This window comes from Lygodium microphyllum, chromosome 11, assembly GCF_053477565.2.
Source record: "Lygodium microphyllum isolate KBCC chromosome 11, Lygodium_microphyllum_v1.1.10, whole genome shotgun sequence".
Classification (NCBI taxonomy): Eukaryota; Viridiplantae; Streptophyta; class Polypodiopsida; order Schizaeales; family Lygodiaceae; genus Lygodium; species Lygodium microphyllum.
Window position 1 is genome coordinate 45398717 of NC_141145.1, and position 21941 is coordinate 45420657.

The window sequence follows — 21941 nt, forward strand, 5'->3', positions numbered from 1 at the left end:
TGTGAGGGTGAAGCTGTGTTTTTTGCAGTGACAGAATTTCTTGCAGTATTCTGTAATGGCGTCTGATTCTCTTTCACAGATTGTCACTGAAAAGCTTGACAAGAACAACTTCCAGGCATGGAAGTTTAGAATGACGAATTTCCTTATGGGAAAAGGATATTGGGAATTTGTTGCAGGAAATGAAGAAGAACCAGTTCTTCCTGATGTTCCCAATCAACAACAAATGCAGGCATTTAAAACATGGCATGAGAGAGCCAGGAAAGTTATGTATTGGCTGTCTATCAGTATTTCAGACTCTATGATTGTGCATATTCAGGATGCAAGTACGCCAAAGGAGGCATGGGATACTTTGTCAAAAATGTATAGCACAAATACGCAAGCCAGGAAAATGCAGCTCAAGCAAGAGTTGCATAATGTGCAAAGAGAAAGTATGAGCATCAACGACTACCACATGAAGGTGAAGAAGATTGCAGATGCACTTGCTTCCATTGGGTCGCCAGTGGAAGATGATGATTTAGTTTCCGTGACCTTGAATGGTCTAGGAAAGGATTATGCACAGTTTCGGACATCCATTTCAGTTCGTGAAAGATTTCCTGATTTTGAGGAGTTGATTGCTCTTCTAATTTCTGAGGAACAGAGAAATGGTGGTGCATCTTCTTCAGGAGGAACTTCAAAAGAAGCTGTCTTCTACTCAAATGCTGGAAGAGGTAGAGGCAGAGGTAGAGGAGGCCGATTTGGAGGCCGTGGCAGAAATCAGAATATGCAGCAAACTCAAGAAAACCAGTCCTATGGAGGAGGACGTGGTAACTCTAGAGGCAGGGGGAGCCAAAGAGGTCGTGGTGGATGGCAAAGAGGCCAAAATGCAAACAGTAATGTTGAATGCTACTATTGTGGTAAAATGGGTCATATGGCTAAAGACTGCTATAAAAAGCAGAATGACATCATGAATGGAAAACTGCAACAAGGGAATTATGCATCTTCTAGTAGACAGGGTGATGACAGAAATGAGCATTTGTTCATGGTGCAGCACATGAACAATTCTATGACAAGTGCAGAAGAAAGCAATGATGTATGGTATGTTGACTCAGGTGCATCAAACCACATGACAGGTCATGCAGAATGGATGGAGGATGCAAGGAAAATGGAAAAACCAGGATTTGTGGAGACTGGTGATGATACTGCACATCCTATTGTGCAGATTGGAAAAATTCCCTTGTCTATGTAGGGTGGGAAAAAGAAATACCTGTCCGATGTATTTCATGTCCCGAATATTACCAAGAATCTGGTTTCAGTTGGTCAAATGGTTGAACAGGGCTTGCAGGTCAGATTTAATCCTCATGGATGCTTTGTTGAGGATATGAAAAATAAAGGTCGCTTGATAGCAAAAGGAAAGAAGAAGGGCAGAATGTTTACATTGGATGCAGACATGTCTGAATTGAGTGCAGCAATGTTTGCACATGGGACCGGTGTAGTTGCAGATATTGATATCTGGCATAAACGCATTGGTCATGTTAATGTACAGCGACTTAAATCAATGCAGGCCCAAAATATTGCTGCAGGATTGCCCAAATTCAAGGTTGCAGAAATGCATAAGGTATGTGAAGCCTGTCAGTTTGGAAAACAGGCAAGGAAACCATTTCCTAGACATGTTCAAGAGAGTGAGAAGCCATTGGAATTAATTCACTCTGATGTGTGGACAACTAAAGCTGCATCTCTTGGAGGCTGTCATTATTTTGTCAGTTTTATTGATGACTATAGCAGAAAAGTTTGGGTGTATTTTATGAAAAAGAAAAGTGAAGTTTTTGGGCATTTCAAAACTCTTAAAGCTATGGTTGAAAAAGAAACAGGCTTGCAGATAAAATGCCTAAGGTCAGATGGAGGGGGAGAGTACCTCTCAAATGAGTTTGCAAAGTTCTTGCAGGAGCATGGCATAAAGCAGCAATATTCATGCAGTTATACCCCACAACAAAATGGAATTGCAGAAAGGAAAAACAGGCATATTGGAGAGGTATCTCGTGCCATGCTCAATGAAAAAGACTTGCCAGATTTTTATTGGGCTGAAGCAGTTGCTACAACAGTCTACATAATGAACAGGACTCCCACTGCAGCAATACATGGAATGACTCCAGAGGAGAGGTATACTGGTAGGAAACCAGATATTTCTCATTTGAAAATTTTTGGTTGCATTGCCTATGTACATGTGCCAGATGAGCTGAGATCCAAGTTGGATCCAAAAGCTGAGAAGTGCATCTTTATTGGTTACTCTCTGCAGCAAAAAGGGTATAGATGCTATAACCCTTCTACTCGTAAGTTTACAGTGAGCAGAGATGTTGTTTTTGATGAGATGAGTAGCTGGTATAGACCAGTAAATGTGATTGATGATGAAGATGCACAAAATGGTAATGCTACACAGAATTCACAGCAGCAGTCACAAAATATTAGTGGACCTGGAGCGTCCTCTAGCAGTGGTTCACATTCTTCGCCATGGACAGGCAGATTGAGATCAGGAGAATCTTCTCAAAGCAATGCAGATAGTGGTATGCAGGTATCACGAAAAGGAAAAGAGAAGGTTGATCAGCCCATGTTTGATGTGAATGCAGGTCACTCTTATGTGGATGGTGAATCCAGTGGCTCAGAACAGAGCATTGATGATGAGTTGGGTATTCCTTCTATTGTTACACCTGGAGTAAGGAAGACCAGGGATGTTTTGAGAGCACCTGGGAGTGAACCTACTTTGCGCAGGTCTACAAGAGCTAGGTATCCTGTGGATAGGCTGAAATATGATGGATTTACAGCCATTCACTATGCATATATGGTCAAAGTGATACAGGAACCAGAACCCACATCTTTTGAGCAAGCCATGGGAAAAGAAAAATGGGAGAAAGCCATGGATGAAGAAATGGATGCCTTGGAAGCAAATGCTACATGGGAGTTAGTACCTTTGCCTAAAGGTAAGAATGCAATTGGCTGTAAGTGGGTTTATAAGGTGAAGCACAATGCTGATGGTTCTGTGAACATATACAAGGCAAGATTAGTAGTCAAGGGGTATGCACAAACATATGGCATTGACTATGAAGAAACATTTAGTCCGGTTGCAAGGATGGCAACCGTAAGAGCAGTCATTGCTATGGCTGCATCAAAGGGATGGTCTTTACATCAGATGGATGTAAAGAATGCCTTCTTGCATGGTGATTTGCAAGAAGAGGTCTATATGGAGCAGCCACCAGGTTATGTGCATGCTGTTCATCCTGAGTTTGTTTGCAGGTTGAAGAAAGCCTTGTATGGCTTGAAGCAAGCACCTAGAGCATGGTCTGACAAGATAGGACAGTATCTTGTCACTATTGGCTTTCAGATTTCCAAGGCAGATTTCTCACTTTATGTGAGAAAAACAGAGAAAGGTATTATGCTGCTTGTCATTTATGTTGATGATTTGATTATGACAGGTGACAGTGATGAAGATATCCTTCATGTGAAAATGCTATTGAAGCAGAAGTTTGAGATGAAGGATTTGGGAGAGCTACGTTATTTCTTGGGCATTGAGGTGATTAGATCACCAAGTGGGATACAGCTCTTGCAGAGGCAGTATGGATTGGACATGCTGTCCAAATATGGGATGACAGGCTGTAAGCCTATTTCAATTCCTTTGGAGCAAAATGTGAAGCTGAGCACAGATGCAGGTGAGCTTCTAGAAGACCCTACTATGTACAGACGCATAGTAGGAAGTTTGATTTATATGACTATTACCAGGCCAGATTTGAGCTATGCTGTTGGATTGGTAAGTCAGTTTATGCAGGCTCCAAGGAAACCACATTTGGATGCGGCTAGACGCATACTTAGGTATGTGAAGTCCACATTGCAGTATGGACTATTTTATGAGACTGGGGTTCAGATACAGTTGCATGGATACACTGATGCTGATTGGGCTGGTAGTATTTCTGATAGACGATCTACCAGTGGATATGTATTCTCTTTTGGGAGTGCTGCAGTCACTTGGAGCAGCAAGAAACAGCCTACAGTTGCCTTGTCGAGCACAGAGGCTGAGTACAGGGGTGCAGCAATGGCTGCATGTGAGGTAGCTTGGTTGCATAAGCTACTTTATGATATGTATCAGTCTACAGATGGGCCAGTTGTCATTTATTGTGACAACATGAGTAGTATACACTTGGCAAATAACCCAGTCTATCATGCTAGAACAAAGCACATTGAGGTGCATTATCACTATGTGCGAGAGAGGGTTTTACTAGGTCTTATTGATCTAGTTTATGTCAGCACAGAGGATCAGGTAGCTGACATATTCACGAAGGCATTGGGCGCAGAGAAGCTGCGCAAGTTCAGAGACCTGCTTGGTGTGCAGGAATTGGGATTGAGCTCGAGGGGGAGTGTTGAGATATCGAGCTCCACTCGTGATACGCCAGGGTGACCATTGTATATTTATGTCACCGACTTGTCAGTTGCAGACGCGGTTGGTACACCGCCCATGAATAATAGCTACATGATAGCTATCCTTATCTACTCTAGTTCGTGGCTCAGTTAGTATGCCACCTTAGTTAGTTGAGTTTGGTTTGAGACCCATATATAGGGTTCTTCTATTTCTTTGTACTTGAGTTCTTTTGGCTTACACAACTAAGAAGAGGAAAACTGTTTTCAGCCTCCACCCTTGTGTGTCTTCCCCCATTGTGCAAGCAAGAAAGCTTCAAGCGAGACTCCTTCCTTCTCTCCCACAATCTTGACACTTTCCCAATGTACTCTTTTAGAAAAAGATAGAGAATATTCTTATCTCTACGTCTCACAATTTACACACTTAAAATGTGATATACATTCCCCAAGTCCCTCATGTCAAATTTTCCATGTAACCATTTTCCTCAATGCATCCATATCCATGAGTGACTTTCCAATAATAAGCATGTCATCCATAGAAAGGATTAGGATCACAAGGCTATCATTGTGGGAGCTTTCGCTCAACCGCCAAGACCCACGGACCGCTTATTGTTTCAAGTGTTCCAAGCCGAGCACTAATGGCTATCTCTCACCTAGCCGACGCGCCGTCGATCCTATGAGTGTAGTGACCCTAACCTTAGTGCCGATACGAGTTGCCTCCTCTCTCACACACGCCAGTAGCTCCACAATCCTATGTGCAAGCTCAAGCATCCTCAAGCCTCCTCCACCTCCAAGCTCCATCCTCCATAGCCTCGTGCGCAAGAAGAGAGAAGAGAAGAGGAGAAGAGAAGAGGAGATGGTGAAGAGCTTCACCCTCTTGATCCCTCACTCTCACACACTCACTCCCTCACACTCTCACACTCCCTCTCTCAAGAGCACACACAAGCAAGAAGATGAGAAGGAGAGAAGAAGAAGAAGACTCTTGTTTCCACACACCAAAGAATGATCTCTTATTCACTTTTTGAACTTTATATATACAAACCCTAAAATCCCATGGGCACCCATCCCTTTTTTACATAACCGGCCATTGTGTCAAGGTCCTTTTTCCACTACACCCATCTAATATTTTACAATTGGCACAAGAGGGAGCCTGGCGCTTTTTTACAAGAGTTTTCCGAGTTTTCTGAGGTGCCTTTTCATTTAAACTTGCACTTTTTTCCCCGGTTCATCTTTAGAGGCCGCCTGCATGTCTTTGCTCTTTTTCCATCTTCCTTTTGCTTTTTCCTTTATTTTTCCTCCATCTCGACTTGGGGTTAACATTTTCTTTTATTTTTCCTTTATTTTTCTGCCGTCTCGACTTGGGGTTAACATTACCCCCCTCCTAGACGGGTGCCAGTCCCATGGCACTTTGGCGTTGGGTTTGTATAAGGGTGAGGGCCACATATAAACTCAGGTGCTTGTGGAAACTTAAGAATGATGTTTGTCGGAGCAGCCAACTGGATGTCATGGGCTGACGAGGGCCTCCAAAGTTGGTGGTTGGTCGCTTTTAGGTAGGAGAAGATGCGGTGCTCTACCTAAGGGGGGTGCTTCCTCAGTGTGTTGGTGCATTGTTCTCCTGCTAGTGGAATGGGGAGGTGGGTCTAACCATAGGCGAGCCTGGGTGATGTCCCACACTTGAGGACCCCATTTGTACCAAGGGGGTGCAGTGCCAGTGGCTTAGGGTGATAGGTCTTGAGTATTTCCTCCCTAGGTGTGTCCTGCCCTTGATGTGCCCTAAGGGTGAAGTGGGGGAGCAAAAAGGGCTAGGGGGTTAGGAGTGGAGCCAGCTGACCGAAGCCACCGGACACGCCTAACTTAAGGACCCCTAGGTGCAGTGATTGTGCCTTTGTGGTGCTAAGTGGGTTTGTAAGTGAGTTTTTCCGTCCATTCAGTGTGGAACGACGTTCGTGCTTTTCTTTTCTTTGGTTCTCTCTCTCTCTCTCTCTCTCTCTCTCTCTCTCTCTCTCTCTCTCTCTCTCTTTGCCACATTTAGGGATAGTATTACATCAGGAGTATGACAACCAAGTCTAATTCTCATCATCTGAATGAGGGGGGAAAGGGGGGCGGATGGACTTATGCAAAAATTGGTGGCTTTACATGTACCCTTTCAGGTTCATGCGGACGTGGAGAGAGGTGGTGGAAAGGAAGGGGTGATTACATCTAGTGAATTGGCTGTCACTCATATTCTCTAGGAGAGCTAGGCAAAAGGAAGATAGTAGGCTAGCTCTCATCATTAAGCGGGCCATAGCGCAGCTATCAATAGCATTGGGATCAAAAAAGAGGGGAGGCAAGCCATTTTCCTGCAGTGCCGGATCTTGCTTGAGTAGGAGCTTAAGGAGCCTAAGGTAATTACATGTAGTTATGAAAGCGGGATCGGGACAAGAGGAGAATTCCGCGAGGAAGCGCGTCATGGAGTCGGCTAGGCTTCCTAAATCAAAAAGTAGAGCATCCTTGAAGGAGGTGGCATTGGAATTGTAGATGATGGGGAAGTCATGCCTCCCATGGAGGGTGGCGACAAAATCCACGCCTACCCTACAAGGATACGCCATGAATGTGGGGTCGTTCCTCTCGTAGGGTAGGGTGTTGCAAAATGCCATCCAGGCGAGCATGTTAGTATTGAATATTTGCCTTCTCCAGAGGGGTTGGCAGTCGTAGCCCCTTACAGTGTGTAGCACTTCGTACACTTTGTCTTGCCAAAATTCTGCTTCCTCTGTGCCCCACAGAGTGGGGGTCTTTGCCCTGTCATCCAGCCATTTTTGGCCTACTAGTCGGCTGCCAGTCGCGATCACCTCCTCCATTACTTTGATCTCGGCAGGACCCTTCTCAGGCTATTAGGCATAAGGAAGCTAAAAGAGAAAGGGTCCTTTTCGATTTCCTGTTGTTCCCAGACCACCAACTCCGCGTGGAATTGCATTGGGAGGTCATCGGGGCATGGTGGGAGGGATGCAGTCGACTACACTAGTCGACTCGCGCTAACCTATGCCAGCTGTAAATAGGTGTAACAACCTGAATATAATAAGTAATGAGTCAGTAGCCATGTGAGAGTCATAATGACCACCGACGTGCTAAGTGTAGACGTGTGGATCCATCTAACCAGGCAGTCCATCATCAATGTCCGCATGTGTTGAGCTTGTCATCTCAACACTCCCCCTCAAGCTCAACTGCATCTCTGCAACTCCAAGTAAGCTTAGAAACTTTTGAAGCTTCTCTGTACCCAATACCTTCGTGAAGATGTTAGCTATCTGATCCTGTGTGTTGACATACACCAAGTCAATCTCACATGCTAGTACCTTCTCTCTCACAAAGTGGTAGTGTACCTCAATATGTTTTGTCCTGGCATGGAACACTGTTAACCCCAACACGAAGAAAGCAAAAAGAAGTGGAAAAGACGCAGGGCAAAGGTGGAAAAAAGGTAGCCCGACTGAAGAAAGAAAATGAGAAAAGGCCAAAAGCGCAAGGGCAACCTTAAAAGTCCAAGGCAAACGCAAAAGGGGAAAGGCGCATTTTAAAATAAAAAGGCGCACCCTGAAATCTTGTAAAAAAGCACCAGGCTCTCACCCGTGCAATTTGTAAAGGTAGACAGGTGGTGGAAAGGAAGCTAGGAAGATAGAAGGACAATGGGAAAAAGGGCCTAGGCTATGGCCGGCCATGTAAAAAGGGAAAAAGGGGATGACCGCCCAAAAGGGATTTAGGGTTTTGTATATAAAGTTGAAAAGTGAATGAGAAGCTCATTCTTGTGTGTGGCCAAAAGTAGCTCTCCTCTTCTTCTTCTTCTTCTTCTTGTTCTTGCTTGCTTGAGCTTGTGCTTGAGAGAGGGAGTGTGAGAGTGTGAGGGAGTGAGTGTGTGAGGGTGAGGGACCGAGGAGGAGAAGCTCTCCATCATCTCCTCTCTTCTTCTCTTCTCTTCTCTTCTCTTGTCTTGCTCGCGGCAATGGAGCTTGGAGCGTGGAGCTTGAGGATGGAGCTTGCTTGAAGCTTGCACTTGGATCGTGGAGCTACCGGAGTGCGCGGGAGAGGAGGTAACTCGAACGGCATCAAGGTAAGCTCACTACACCCGTAGATATGGATGGCGCGTCGGCTATGTGAGAGGTAGCCATTAGTGCTCGGCTTGGAACGCTTGAAACAATAAGCGGTCCGAGGGTCTTGGCGGTTGAGTGAAAGCTCCCACATTTTGGTTCCATTGCCGGGACCAACGGATTCAAGCCTTGAGCGCTTGCGCGCTTCGAATCAAGCATCAAAGTAAGGGGTTTCCCCCAAATCGGTGCTTGAGATAGGTAGGAAGTGAGGGGGTTGAAGATGGTATTCAATCTCCTTGGCAAGTAGGTTTTTTTATTTTTTGAGATTTATGTTGTGGAATGAAGTAGTGTAAGAATTTACTTTGTGATTGGATGCATTAGGATAGGAAAAAACAAAGAAAAAGAAACAAACAGTAGGGTTCTCTGTTGCTGTATAATAGGCTAAAACAAGGAAATAGGGGCACAGATCCTTGGAGTGCCGTTCGATTCGAGCACCACAGTGGTTCCAGGCATGTTTGGCATTCCCTTGTAGTGTCCTGGACCTATCTGGAAGGCACTGGACGATTCGATGTAGTAGACATCAGCCTAGAGGCATCGCGTGCAACTCGTAGGCCGTCGTCCGCGCCGTCGGACCAGGCCGTCCGAGTCCGAGAATCGGACGTCCGATTTTAAGAATCGGACGTTCAGACAACTTTCCGATCGGACCAACCCGTCCGATTTTGAGAATTGGACGCTCGGACCACTCGGACTTGGACCAACCCATCCGATTTTGGAAATCGGACCACTCGGACTTGGACGCTCGGAAAACCGTCCGATCGGACCAACCCGTCAGACTCGGACACTCGGACCACCCAGAATCGGACTAGTCAGAATTGGACCAGTCCAGAATCGGTACCCTGTCCGATCCGATTCCCAGAATCGGACCACTTTTTCGATCCGACTCCCAGAATTGGACGTGACCAAAATCGGACCACTGGGCCGATCGGACCAACCCAAAATTGGACGTCCGATTCTGATAATTGGACTCCTAAAAATTGGACATCTGAGAATCGGACAAAAAAGTGTCAAAATTGGACAAGTATCTAGAACACAAATTTTGACACATCTAAACCCCGAGATTGACCCCAAAGGCTACGTAGAGCTAAAGGCACATCAGATATCCATCACTGGGCTAAAATTTAGAGCACATAGTTCAAAATTTGGCTATAAACGGTCCTCCAAATTGTGTATGGATTTTACCGTAACGGCCCTACGGGCCGGGGGGACTGCCCCCCTGGACCCCCGCAGAGGGGGCTGTGCCCCCTTTGCACCTTCCCCAAGTAGGTTGGAGAGAAAACACGCGCTGAAAAACAGGTCCTCCAAATTAGACCCTAGTGTAGCAATGGCTCTGCACTAGCATGGAGTCTCACTTGCAATAGAGCAACCAAAAGCCCATACCCGAATAGAGAGAAACAGAGACCCTAGAACATCAATGGGCCAATCTAGCCATCAAGGGCAAAAAGGCCACACCACGAGAACACAAAGACATTGTGTTCAAACCGTGACTAGTCAGAGAAAAATGCAACTTCAGCAAGCTACAAATGCGAAGATAGTCGACATGACACTCTTGACGAGAGATGTACCTTGAATAGCACTGCACTGACGATCCAAGACAGTAATGGAGAATCCACATCTGGTTGTGCAGTCGAGAACTCAAGGGCATCTGTCAGAAGGCCTAAATTTACAAGCCAAGACCCGGAAGATGAAGACATAGTACCACCTGCTTATCTTAGGGTCAGGAAAGGCGGCAGACCAAAGGCGCTGGATAACAAACAGCAGCAGCTTCTACGAAAGCTGTATAAAGCGCGCGAACACACTATTGAAGAGATGTGCGAACTTTTCAGATAGCACAAACCAACCTTTTACAACTACTTAGAATCGAACGGGGAATGACGAAAAAATCGTTGCCGTCTGAGACGCTAGCCTCGTTAAAAGTCAGGCTGGCTCAACTCAGCCCGAGAAACATTGAGAGAAAACAGTTGATTGAACAGACTGCTTCTCTCTACGGAGTTTCAGTTGAGACTGTTTATAGAGCACTGAGACAAGGTTACAAACCCAAAGGTGTTCGTAGAGCCGATCAGGGCAAGCCAAGAAATCAAGGGTGACCTCAGCAAACCTCAAGGGGAAGGCAAGGAAGATGCTGACGTAATAGTCAAGCCCATTAACGAGAGCAAGGACTTGTTGGAAGAGTTAATACAAGCACAGGTCGAACAACAAGAGCCAGTGAGTGAGGCCATGCCTAAACCAAGAAGGTTAAGAGACAATGCCAAGGACAGGCTTTGGACTTACAAATATCGTAGAAGACCCCAAAAGAAGTCCAAGCCTTATAGACGCAAGCATCGATGGAGAGCTAGCACAACGCCACGATGGATATCCAAGGCGTTGCTTCGGGCTCAAGGGTATTATGCAGGCAACCGATGGATTTGGGTGCCAAAACCCCTTGCTAAACCTCCGTGGTCGACTGAAGGCTAGATCGTATCAAAAGCAAAGAAGCGTAGAAGGAGATCTAAACGAAAAACCAAGTCTCGAGTCAACAATAGTGGAGTAACCGAGCCCCTCATGGTCGAAATCAAGAAACCAAATGGGACCAATCGGAGGGTAGATCCTCGGCCTAGCATGCTTGACAAGTAGATGCCAGATGTAATCGTTGAGGATACGCAGAAGCCGCTAGTGCCCAAGGAGCTTTTGATTCCCCAAGAGGATAGCAAGCATCATAGGCACAACATTGCTCAGGGCAAGGTTAAATGCTCAACAAAGCAAATAGCACAATCATCTATCAGCCACGAGCAAATCTCCCAGCCAGTGTCAAAGCCACTTAGGAGTTCCAAGCCTCCTACACCCTCTTCCCCTAAACGGACACACAAAGCACAACACTCGTCAAATGAGGCTACTCAATCCCAATCTCTACCTACATCAGAGCTTCCAAATGTCCAAGAGGCAGGACACAACACCAACCTTAGCTCTTAACCTAAGGATGTGCCTGTGCAATCCACCGTGGCTAGCTCAACCGCTACTCAATCTGCACAAGTGAATACGCAAAGGGCAACAAAAGGCACGACCACTTTTGATCTGCCTAAGAACTTGACACCGCAAGCTACCAATGGTAGCCAGTCCATTGAACTAGCCACCACTACTTCCAATCAGAAATCACAGCAGTCACAACCCTTGGCCGTGACAACACCCCTTGTGGAACATGTCCTTAGTAGTTTACTTGTGGAGGAGGTGTCACAACCAACTTCCTCGACAACTCCAGCACTTTCAAAGTGCCTAAAGCCTAGGACGGAGGAGTTAAACGCAAGGGAGTTGGTTGAAAAGCTAGACTCTCCGAAAAGAGCGGCAGTTGTACCCTCACAACCGGGCAAGGCTATTTAGCAAACCACGGCTATGTCCCATAAGGACACACTAGAGAAGGGAAATGCTGAGGCCCGACCAAGCACATCAACGGTCGATATAGCCCAGGGTCCTGAGATGTTAGAGGCACCTTCATTGACCAAGAAAAAGAGGAGAAAGCAGAGAAAACAGCAACAATTGCAGGTGGTTGTGGACCCCAAGAACATTGAGACGAAGGGCGCTGGTGGAGAGCTGATGAATAAAGCATCGAGTCCATCCACCAATGAACCCACTGATGCCTCTCCTAATAGCGGTGAAACCTCAGACACATCTGTGTGCTCTGACAAACCAAAGCAACAGTTGCCATCAACAGTTGCTTGCAACACTCTATCCACTGACAATAGAACTCACATTGATCAATCAAGAGTGGATACAACGCTGTCACAACAGGGTGACAAATCTATACCAGTCACATCCGAGAAGAACCATGACAAAATAGCAGCAACACCTCAGGAGAAACGTGAGAACCCCAAGAGTATAAGAAATCCTAGCATTGACCAATCTTGCTCATCTAGGCCTGAGTCCCCCAGCCATGCTAAAGCCTAAGGAAACTCTTAGAACTTTGCATGAGATAGCAATCGAGCAAGTCCTCGTTGAACATAGAAGTGTCGCAAAATGCTTAACTGAGTTGGAGGATAAGCTCAAAGTCGTGTGACCAGCCCCACCTCCAAGTGAAGCTCCTCAGGTCCTCCTCACATCACACTTTTAAAAGTCGTGTGACCAGCCCCACCTCCAAGTGAAGGGCATGCAACCCATATTGCTGCTATAGGAGGCCTTGACCAACAACTCTGATGGTGTAGACAGGGTGTAGTCCCTTCCTATACACCTTCTTCCCTTTTTGGTCTATCCTCCTGAGGATGTACCCTGTCCCACTCCACGACAACCAGTCCACGCGACTTAGCATAAACTAATATCCGCTAATGACTGGAGGCAACGCGAACATCAGCATGGGGACCATTCCCCTACAACAAACACCCATGCCTCACCCCTCCCCTTCTTGTCATATGCGCTTGATAAACCACACTAAAATCCCTTCCATGCGAACAATTGTATCCTCTATCAAGGTCTAACCCTTGGTTCGCACCTTGCAGGTTTCCTTTTTTAGCGGAACGCATGGAGAATCATGGAGATTTGGCTTGCAAAGACGCTCTTCGCAAGAGACGGGAGCATGTGGCACACGCCCCTCCACCGGAGCGCTACGTGCCCACCATCAAGAGGTATGCCAAGAAGCGAGGCCCTAAGCGACATTGCCCAGGACGAAGGCCGAAGAATCCTCGAGTCAAGAAAGTCGAGACTCGAAACCCGCAACAGGCCGCAGCACTAGTGGTACGCACTCCCAGCTCCCGCTCGGGCCCCAAACGCTCAAAGGCAAAAAGGGAAGCTCGGGAAAGAGAATAATTTAATGAACTATTTAAAGATATTCTGGAGACGGTAGCGGGCCGGGATTACACCATTCATGTCCCGGCTGACATGTTTCCTGCTCACCCCCACAGCAGTCCCACACCAGCAGAGCCCCAATCACCCGGCCACCCAGACTCACCTCGCCTCGTACAAATCGAGTAGCCCATAATGCATAAGGGGCTTATCAAATGATAACTGGCCAGGACTTTTGGTTTTTAAATGGTTAAGTGTTCCCGACTTGTTAAGTGTTGACATGTTCCTGACTTGTATGAACTTATCATATCTGCGTTTAATATATGCTACGCCTTTAGCAAAAGAAAAAGCTAATCAAGCGCAGGTGATAAATGTCTAGTCAACACCATAGAATTCAAATAAGTGATGTCTCCTTGCATTGCACTGGTTTATTATAGTTGCGGCATACACAATGCATATGCTCTCATGAAGCGACAAGTGGATGCAGGATAATACAGGCCCTTGTGCGAAAATGTCCAATGCCCAAATCATCGCAACACCCACAACCCCACAACGAGCCGCGGCAAAGCCACGCTGCTGAAAGCACCCTTGCCAACCACCCACATTGCATGGCCCACAAAACATTCCTGGGCCATGCGCCCTTCCTGGGTCAAGCTCTATAGTTGGCTCACAGCAGTCGTTACCTCAACTGTACCCACATCACATGTGCCGCAAAGAGGGTTGCAATATCTCAAGTGTATCTCCCCCTTTCGCCAACTGCTTCTCTAACAACGAGGCTAGGGCACCATCATCATTGTACTATTCATTTTCTGAGCCTTCGAAGCTTGACATTTTCCAACCCATTGAAAGGCTGAGAGCCTCAACATATTGTAATGGTTGTGCTCAGGCAAAAAATAATAATAATAATAATAATAAGCACCCACGATCACAGCACAGCACCTAGGGGTCCTCAAATTAGGTACGTCTGGTGACCTTGGTCGACCGGCTTCGTCTCTAGTCCCCTATCCCCTTATAATCACCCACAATTGTTCAGGGCACATCAAGGGCAGGACATACCTGGGAAGCTTGTCTCGCCTAGGGTTAGACCTGTCACCCTGACCCACTTGCACAATTTTCTTTTGCACTCTGCCTTAGTACCATTGCAATCAATGGTGATAAGCACCGCACGATTGGCCATGAAAAGTACACCGAAGCAAGTCCAATAGTTTCCAACTGCTACTGAAAGTGCGGTGTCCTTGTATTCCATTATGCTATATCATGCAATCACAATGCAAAGGATGTCTCATATGCCTTCACGCGTACTCCTTCTCCACATGGACAACTTTGCTTCATCCACGAATTGTTATGAGAAACTAGCCCACGACCTTCTAACTATGTAATATCTAAGTATGCACGAGCACTCACATAATATTTGCACTGAAGTATATCCACAATTTGGGTCCTCAAGTGCAGGACAATACTCTAGGCTTGCTTCGAGTTCGACATGTCTCCCAAACTAATCAAAATATGTCTTGTGCACGATGAGAAGCCTAGCACTACCCCTTAAGGAGAGATCACAGGTGAGGTTTTCCAATTGCAGGTATAAGGTGTTGTTTGCTCTTCATCAACACTCAACTGTGATACTTGTCCCTTACCATCCAACAAGCCCACAAAGAATCATCATGTGCAGAATCCCCAACAAACCAACACTTGTGCTGGCCATCAATGCAATCCCCAACACAGCATAGCCCTACCACCAACTCCAACAACCTTCCACCAGCCACCTTGGCCACCAACAGGCCCCCAGGACCTTCTGCCACACCACCACCAACACTCCACGGAAACCACAGGCGTCCTTGTCACCCACATCTTCGGTGCATGCTACAGCCTGCTACCTACGACGGTGAGTGCCATGGGACTGCACTCGTCTAGGAGGGGGGTAATGTTAACCCCAACACGAAGAAAGCAAAAAGAAGTGGAAAAGACGCAGGGCAAAGGCGGAAAAAAGGTAGCCCGACTGAAAAAAGAAAAGTAGAAAAGGCCAAAAGCGCAAGGGCAACCTTAAAAGTCCAAGGCAAAGGCAAAAGGGGCAATGCGTATTTTAAAATAAAAAGGTGCACCCTGAAATCTTGTAAAAGAGCACCGGGCTCTCACCCGTGCAATTTGTAAAGGTAGACGGGCGGTGGAAAGGAAGCTAGGAAGATAGAAGGACAATGGGAAAAAGGGCCTAGGCTATGGCCGGCCATGTAAAACAGGAAAAAGGGGATGACCGCCCAAAAGGGATTTAGGGTTTTGTATATAAAGTTGAAAAGTGAATGAGAAGCTCATTCTTGTGTGTGGCCAAAAGTAGCTCTCCTCTTCTTCTTCTTCTTCTTCTTCTTGCTTGCTTGAGCTTGTGCTTGAGAGAGGGAGTGTGAGAGTGTGAGGGAGTGAGTGTGTGAGGGTGAGGGACCGAGGAGGAGAAGCTCTCCATCGTCTCCTTTCTTCTTCTCTTCTCTTCTCTTCTCTTCTCTTGCTCGTGGCAATGGAGCTTGGAGCGTGGAGCTTGAGGATGGAGCTTGCTTGAAGCTTGCACTTGGATCGTGGAGCTACCGGAGTGCGCGGGAGAGGAGGTAACTTGAACGGCATCAAGGTAAGTTCAATACACCCGTAGATATGGATGGCGCGTCGGCTATGTGAGAGGTAGCCATTAGTGCTTGGCTTGGAACGCTTGAAACAATAAGCGGTCCAAGGGTCTTGGCAGTTGAGTGAAAGCTCCCACAAATACAGGGTTCCTAGCCAACTGTATACTGCTCATGTTGTCACAATAAATGACAACTGGACCTTCCACCTGCACATCCAAATCAGCCATTAACTTTTGTAGCCATACTACCTCACATGCTGCAACAACAACACCTCTATACTCAGCCTCTGTACTCGACAAAGCAACTGTAGATTGCTTTTTGCTGCTCCAAGCAACTGTTGCACTACCAAGAGAGAACATGTATCCGCTGGTAGATCTTCTATCAGACATACTACCAGCCCAATCTGCATCTGTGTATCCAAACACATGTACATCTGTACTTGCCTCATAGAAAAGTCCATAATGTAATGTGGACTTCACATATCTCAATATGCGTATGACTGCATCCAAATGTGGCTTTCTAGGTACTTGCATAAACTGACTCACAAGACCAACAACGTAGCTTAAGTCTGGCCTTGTAATGGTCATGTAGATCAAACTCTCCACTATTCTCCTGAACATAGTAGGGTCTTCTATCTCATCCCCAACATCACCACTCAACTTTACATTCTGCTCCAACGGGACTGAAAGTGGTTTGCATGCTATCATACCATACTTGGATAACATATCCAAGCCATACTGTCTTTGGGACAGCCATATACCATCATCACATCTGATCACCTCAATGCCAAGGAAGTACCTTAGCTCACCTAAATCCTTCATCTCAAACTTCTTCTTCAAAAAATCCTTGACTTCAGCAATCCCACTATCACTATTACCTGTAATAATCAAGTCATCCACATAGATGACTATGATGACCAAACCTGCATCTCCCTTTCTCACATAAAGTGAGTGATCAGCATCAAAAACATAAAAGCCAATATTGGCAAGATACTCTCTGATCTTGTCAGACCATACTCTAGGTGCTTGCATGAGCCCATAAAGCACCTTCTTCAACCTGCACACATACGTGGGATGCTCTAAATCTTCATAACCTGCTGGCTGATCCATATACACTTCTTCCTGCAAATCACCATGCAAGAAGGCATTCTTCACATCCATTTGCTACAACCTCCAACCTTTGGCTGTTGCCAAAGCAATCACACATGTGACAGTTGCCAGCCTAGCAACTGGACTGAAGGTTTCATCATAATCTATGCCATATGTCTGGGCATAGCCTTTTGCAACAAGCCTAGCTTTGTACCTGCTAATAGAACCATCTGCATTGTGCTTAATCTTATAAACCCACTTACATCCAATAGCTTTCTTTCCCTTTGGCAATGATACTAGATCCCAAGTCTTATTGGCCTCTAATGTAGCCATCTCCTCATCCATTGTTGCATCCCAATGAGTATGACCAACAGTATCCTCAAAACAAGTGGGCTCAACATCCTCAACTAGTTTCACCATATAAGCATAATGGTGAACTGCATAACCTTCAAAACCAAATCTTTTAATAGGGTATCTCACCCTGCTAGACCTGTGTACCATTGGATCACTCAATGGAGTCTTTGCATTAACACGTGCTCTCTGCACACCTGGAGTCCTCACTAAAGGAATGCCAAGCTCATCATCCAAGCTCTTTGGGCCACTGGAGTCTCCATCAAGAACTGCATCAATGCCTTCGGACACTTTATTCTTTCCTTTGTCTTTACTTGTAGTGCTACTAGATGCACCTAAATATGTAGAGGTACTCCTTAGTCTCCCAGACCAAGGACTACCAGATGATGTCTCTGGTCCACTAAGAGTCCGTGATTCTTGCTTTTCAGCCTGCACACAAGTGTCATGATCATCATCATCCAATACATCACCACTAGATGCATACCAACTGCTCATTTCATCAAAGATGACATCCTTGCTCACTCTGAACTTACATGTGACAGGGTTATAACAGCGATACCCTTTTTGCTCTAAAGAGTATCTAATAAAGACACACTTTTCAGCCTTTGGATCTAGTTTCTTCCGCAACTCATCTAGCACATGAACATATACAATGCAGCCAAACACTTTCAAGTGTGGAAATCTAAGAGAAACTCTAGGTCTCGAGGCAACAAACCAGACACGATTGTTCGAAAGAAAGAGCCTCAGCCTAGCATGCTAAATAGACAGATGTCATATGTAGCCATTGAGCATGCACAAAAATCATTAGTGTCCAAAGAGCCTTTGATTTCCCAAGGGGAGAACAAGCATCATAGGCACACCATTGCTCATGGCAAGGCTGCTCACTCAACAAAGCAAATGGCACAATCGTCTAATAGCCTTGAGCAAATCATTCAGCTAGTGCCATGCCCACCTATGAGTCCTAGATCTCCTATGCCCTCTTTTCCCAAACAGACTCAGGAAGCACTACAACAGTTGTCAAGGGCAACTGCTCAATTCCAATCTCTATCTCCATCTAAGCTTCCAAATTTCCAAGAGGAGGGACATGACACCATCTTTAGCTCTCGACCCAAGGATATGCCTGAGCAACCTAATGTGACTAGATCAACTCATGCTCGATCTACACAGATGAGTGCTCAAAGGGCAACAACAGACACGACCACTTCCGATCGCCCCAAGGACTTGACACCGCAATCCACCAAGGGTAGCCAGCCCACTAAACTCGCTGCTACTACTTCCAATCAGGGATCACAACAGTCACAGCCCTTGGCCGTGACAATGCCCCTTGCAGAACGTGTCCTTAACAGTTTACCTATGGAGGAGGTGTCGCAACCAACTTCATTGACAACTCCAACACTTCCAAAGCGCCTAAAGCCTAGGCTAGAGGAGTTAAACAGAAGGGAAGAGCTAGACTCTCCAAAAAGGGAGGTAGTTGTATCCTTACAACCTAGCGAGGCTATTCAGCAGGCCACGGCTATGTCCCATAAGGACACACTAGAGAAAGAGAATGCTGAGGCCCAACCAAGCACATCAATGGTTGACCGAGTCCAAGGTCCTGAGTCATTGAGAGATGCGCCTTCACTGACCAAGAAAAAGAGGAGAAAATAGTGAAAACAACAATAGTTGCAGGTGGTTGTGGACCCCAAGAACATTGAGACGAAGAGCGTTGGAGAGCTAATGAATAAAGCATCGAGTCCATCCACCAATGAACCCATTGATGCCTCTCCTAATAGCGGTGAAACCTCAGACACATCCGTGTGCTCGGAAAAATCAAAGCAGCCGTTGCCATCAATAGTCGCTTTCAACACTCAATCCACCGACAATAGAACTCGCATCGACCAATCAAGAGTGAATACAACACTGTCACAACAGGATGCTAAGACCACGCCGGTCACATCCGAGGAGAACCATGACACAACTACCATAAAGCCTCATGAGAAACATGAAAACCTCGAAGGCATAAGCAATCCTGGCATTGATCAATCTTGCTCATCTAGGCCTGAGCCTCCAGCTATGCTAAAGCCTAAGGAAACCCTTAGAACTTTGCATGAGATAGCAACCGAGCAAGCCCTCATAGAACATAGAGATGTCGCAGAGTGCTTGACCGAGTGGGACACTAAACTGAAATTATTCACACGTGTTTATGTTCATGCAGACATGGGCACATTCCCTAGGGAGCAGCTTGAGGAATATTTGCCTTATCCGCTATCATGGGAAGAGAAAGAATATCTTGACGGACATTATGACAAGATCTTACATGAACGCATGCGACTCATCTCTGACGAGGAGGTTGACGAACTATTCTTAACCGTGACATTTAATGAAATACTCTACCAGCCAAATCTCTTAAAGATAGAGCAACTAAAGTGACAATCAAAGGGTAGAAGCCAATTTGAAAAACGTTGGTTTGAAAACTGCACTACAGTGGCCGAACTTGGAGCCCAAATCATGACAATCTCAGAGGAGCGACTGGCCAAATGGCGGTCCCAAAGAGACCCGACCTATGTGGCACCAACTTCATTTCGAGTTCTAGCTACAGTTCGAGGTATGGACCTAGCTGGAACTAGCCTAGAGAGCCCTTTGATTGATAAAGTTCTCACTGAGCAACGTTTGGGTTTATACAAGGCTTCTCCTCATAATGGGAGCCTTACAACTTAGAGCACCATGGCTCATTAGTGGTATCTTATGAGGGTGGGGCATTGAGTATATCTAACATAGATATTGATGATGGACTATCTAGTTAGATGGGTCCATACATCTATACTTAGCACATTGGTGGTCATCGTGATCCTCACATGGTTAGTAACTTATCACTTATTTTATTTACTTAGTTACACCTATCTATAGCTGGCATAGTTATAGTGCCAATTGATTAGTATAGTCACTTATGCATTATTTGACTTAGTAGGCCACTTTCTTTTATGTTATATCTTATTTATACTTTGTGTGTATTGTATTTTGCGAGAAATAAGGAAAAATAACTAACAATAAAACATTTTGATAATAAAATTACACAATATGTTGAATAAAATTTGAGCAAGGTGTAGAGAATAAACTATAAATGTGAGATAAATGAAAACTTTTTTACTTTTAAACAAACCAATATAAAGATGCCTCTGTCCACCAGTACGCTTCCATTGTGAAGCTTAGATGGTGATCCAAATAGATGATAGGCGAAGAGCTTAAGGCTAACTCAAAGAACTCACACTAGGTGAAAGAGAGATTGATGATGTCCTGGAAGGGATCTTTCTTTTATAGCCTAGAGAGGTAGTGTGATCACATCATGCCTTTCCCTAGTTAGCTAGGAAATATTATTTGATTGTTAGCCCAAGGGCACTCCTGCGGCAAACCGTTAGCACCCTTAAGAGCTCCTAGCCATTAGGAGTTGCCTCCACAATCCATAGACCCCAAAATAGGGGTCTCTAATAGCTCAAATTTCTACTATCATAATTAGTCTATCTAACCCAAAGACTAGATCCGCAAAGGCCACCTTTTTGCCATCTGGTCACATAGATATTAGTCGGGACTCAACCAATGTCTCAGCTCATACATGGCTTCTCCTCATAATTAGGGGCCTTACAAATTAGAGTACCATGGACTCACCATGGATTGTTAATGGCACCTTATAAGGGTGGGACATTGAGCATATCCAACACAGATAGTGATGATGGACCACCTAGTTAGATGGATTCACATATCTATACTTAGCATATTTGCAATCATTATGATTTTCACATGATTACTAACTTATCACTTATTTTATTTTCTTAGTTATATCTATCTACACTTGATATAGTTATAGTGCCACTCAATTAGTATAGTCAATTACACACTATTTGACTTAGTAGGCCACCCTCATTTATATCATATTTTATATATACTTTGTGTATATTGTATTTTGTGAGGAAGAAGGAAGAAAAACTAATAATAAAACATTTTGGATATAAAAATTAGAAAGCACAATGAACAAAATTTGAGCAAGGAGTAGAGAATGCTCAATAAATATGAGAATAAAAAAACTTGTTTAGTCCCAAACAAACGAATACAAAGATAGCTCCGTCCACACAAGCACTTCCACTGTAAAGCTTAAACAATGATCCAAAATAATGATTAGATAATGAGCTTAAGGCTAGCTAGAAGAAATTTGACTAGGTGAAAGATTGATTGATGATAGCTTGGGAGGGATCTTCCTTTTATAAATCAAGAAGGTAGTTTGGTCAACCTATCTGATCATATTGTAACATTCCCTAATCGGCCAAGGAATGTTTCATTTACCATTGGGCTAGAGTATTGGCCCTAAAACCCCCTTAGGGAGACTACTAGTGGGGCCCTAAAAGGAACACCAAGGAAAACAGGGTTTCTACTGCAAGAAAATATATCTTGTACTATCAACAACCATATTTTTCATATTTGATATGCTGTCAACAAAGAAAACAATACCAAGAACAAAAAATCTTCACTCAGCTTTATAGAAACAATTCTCCCAAGGCTTTAGCTTTAACAAAATCTATCATTCTCTTCATATTCTTCATATAATTCTTTGATAGACCACAGAAACAAAAAAGAATACTCCACTTTTAATGGAAAGATATCACATATGATTCATCTTCAAAGATTCCATAGCT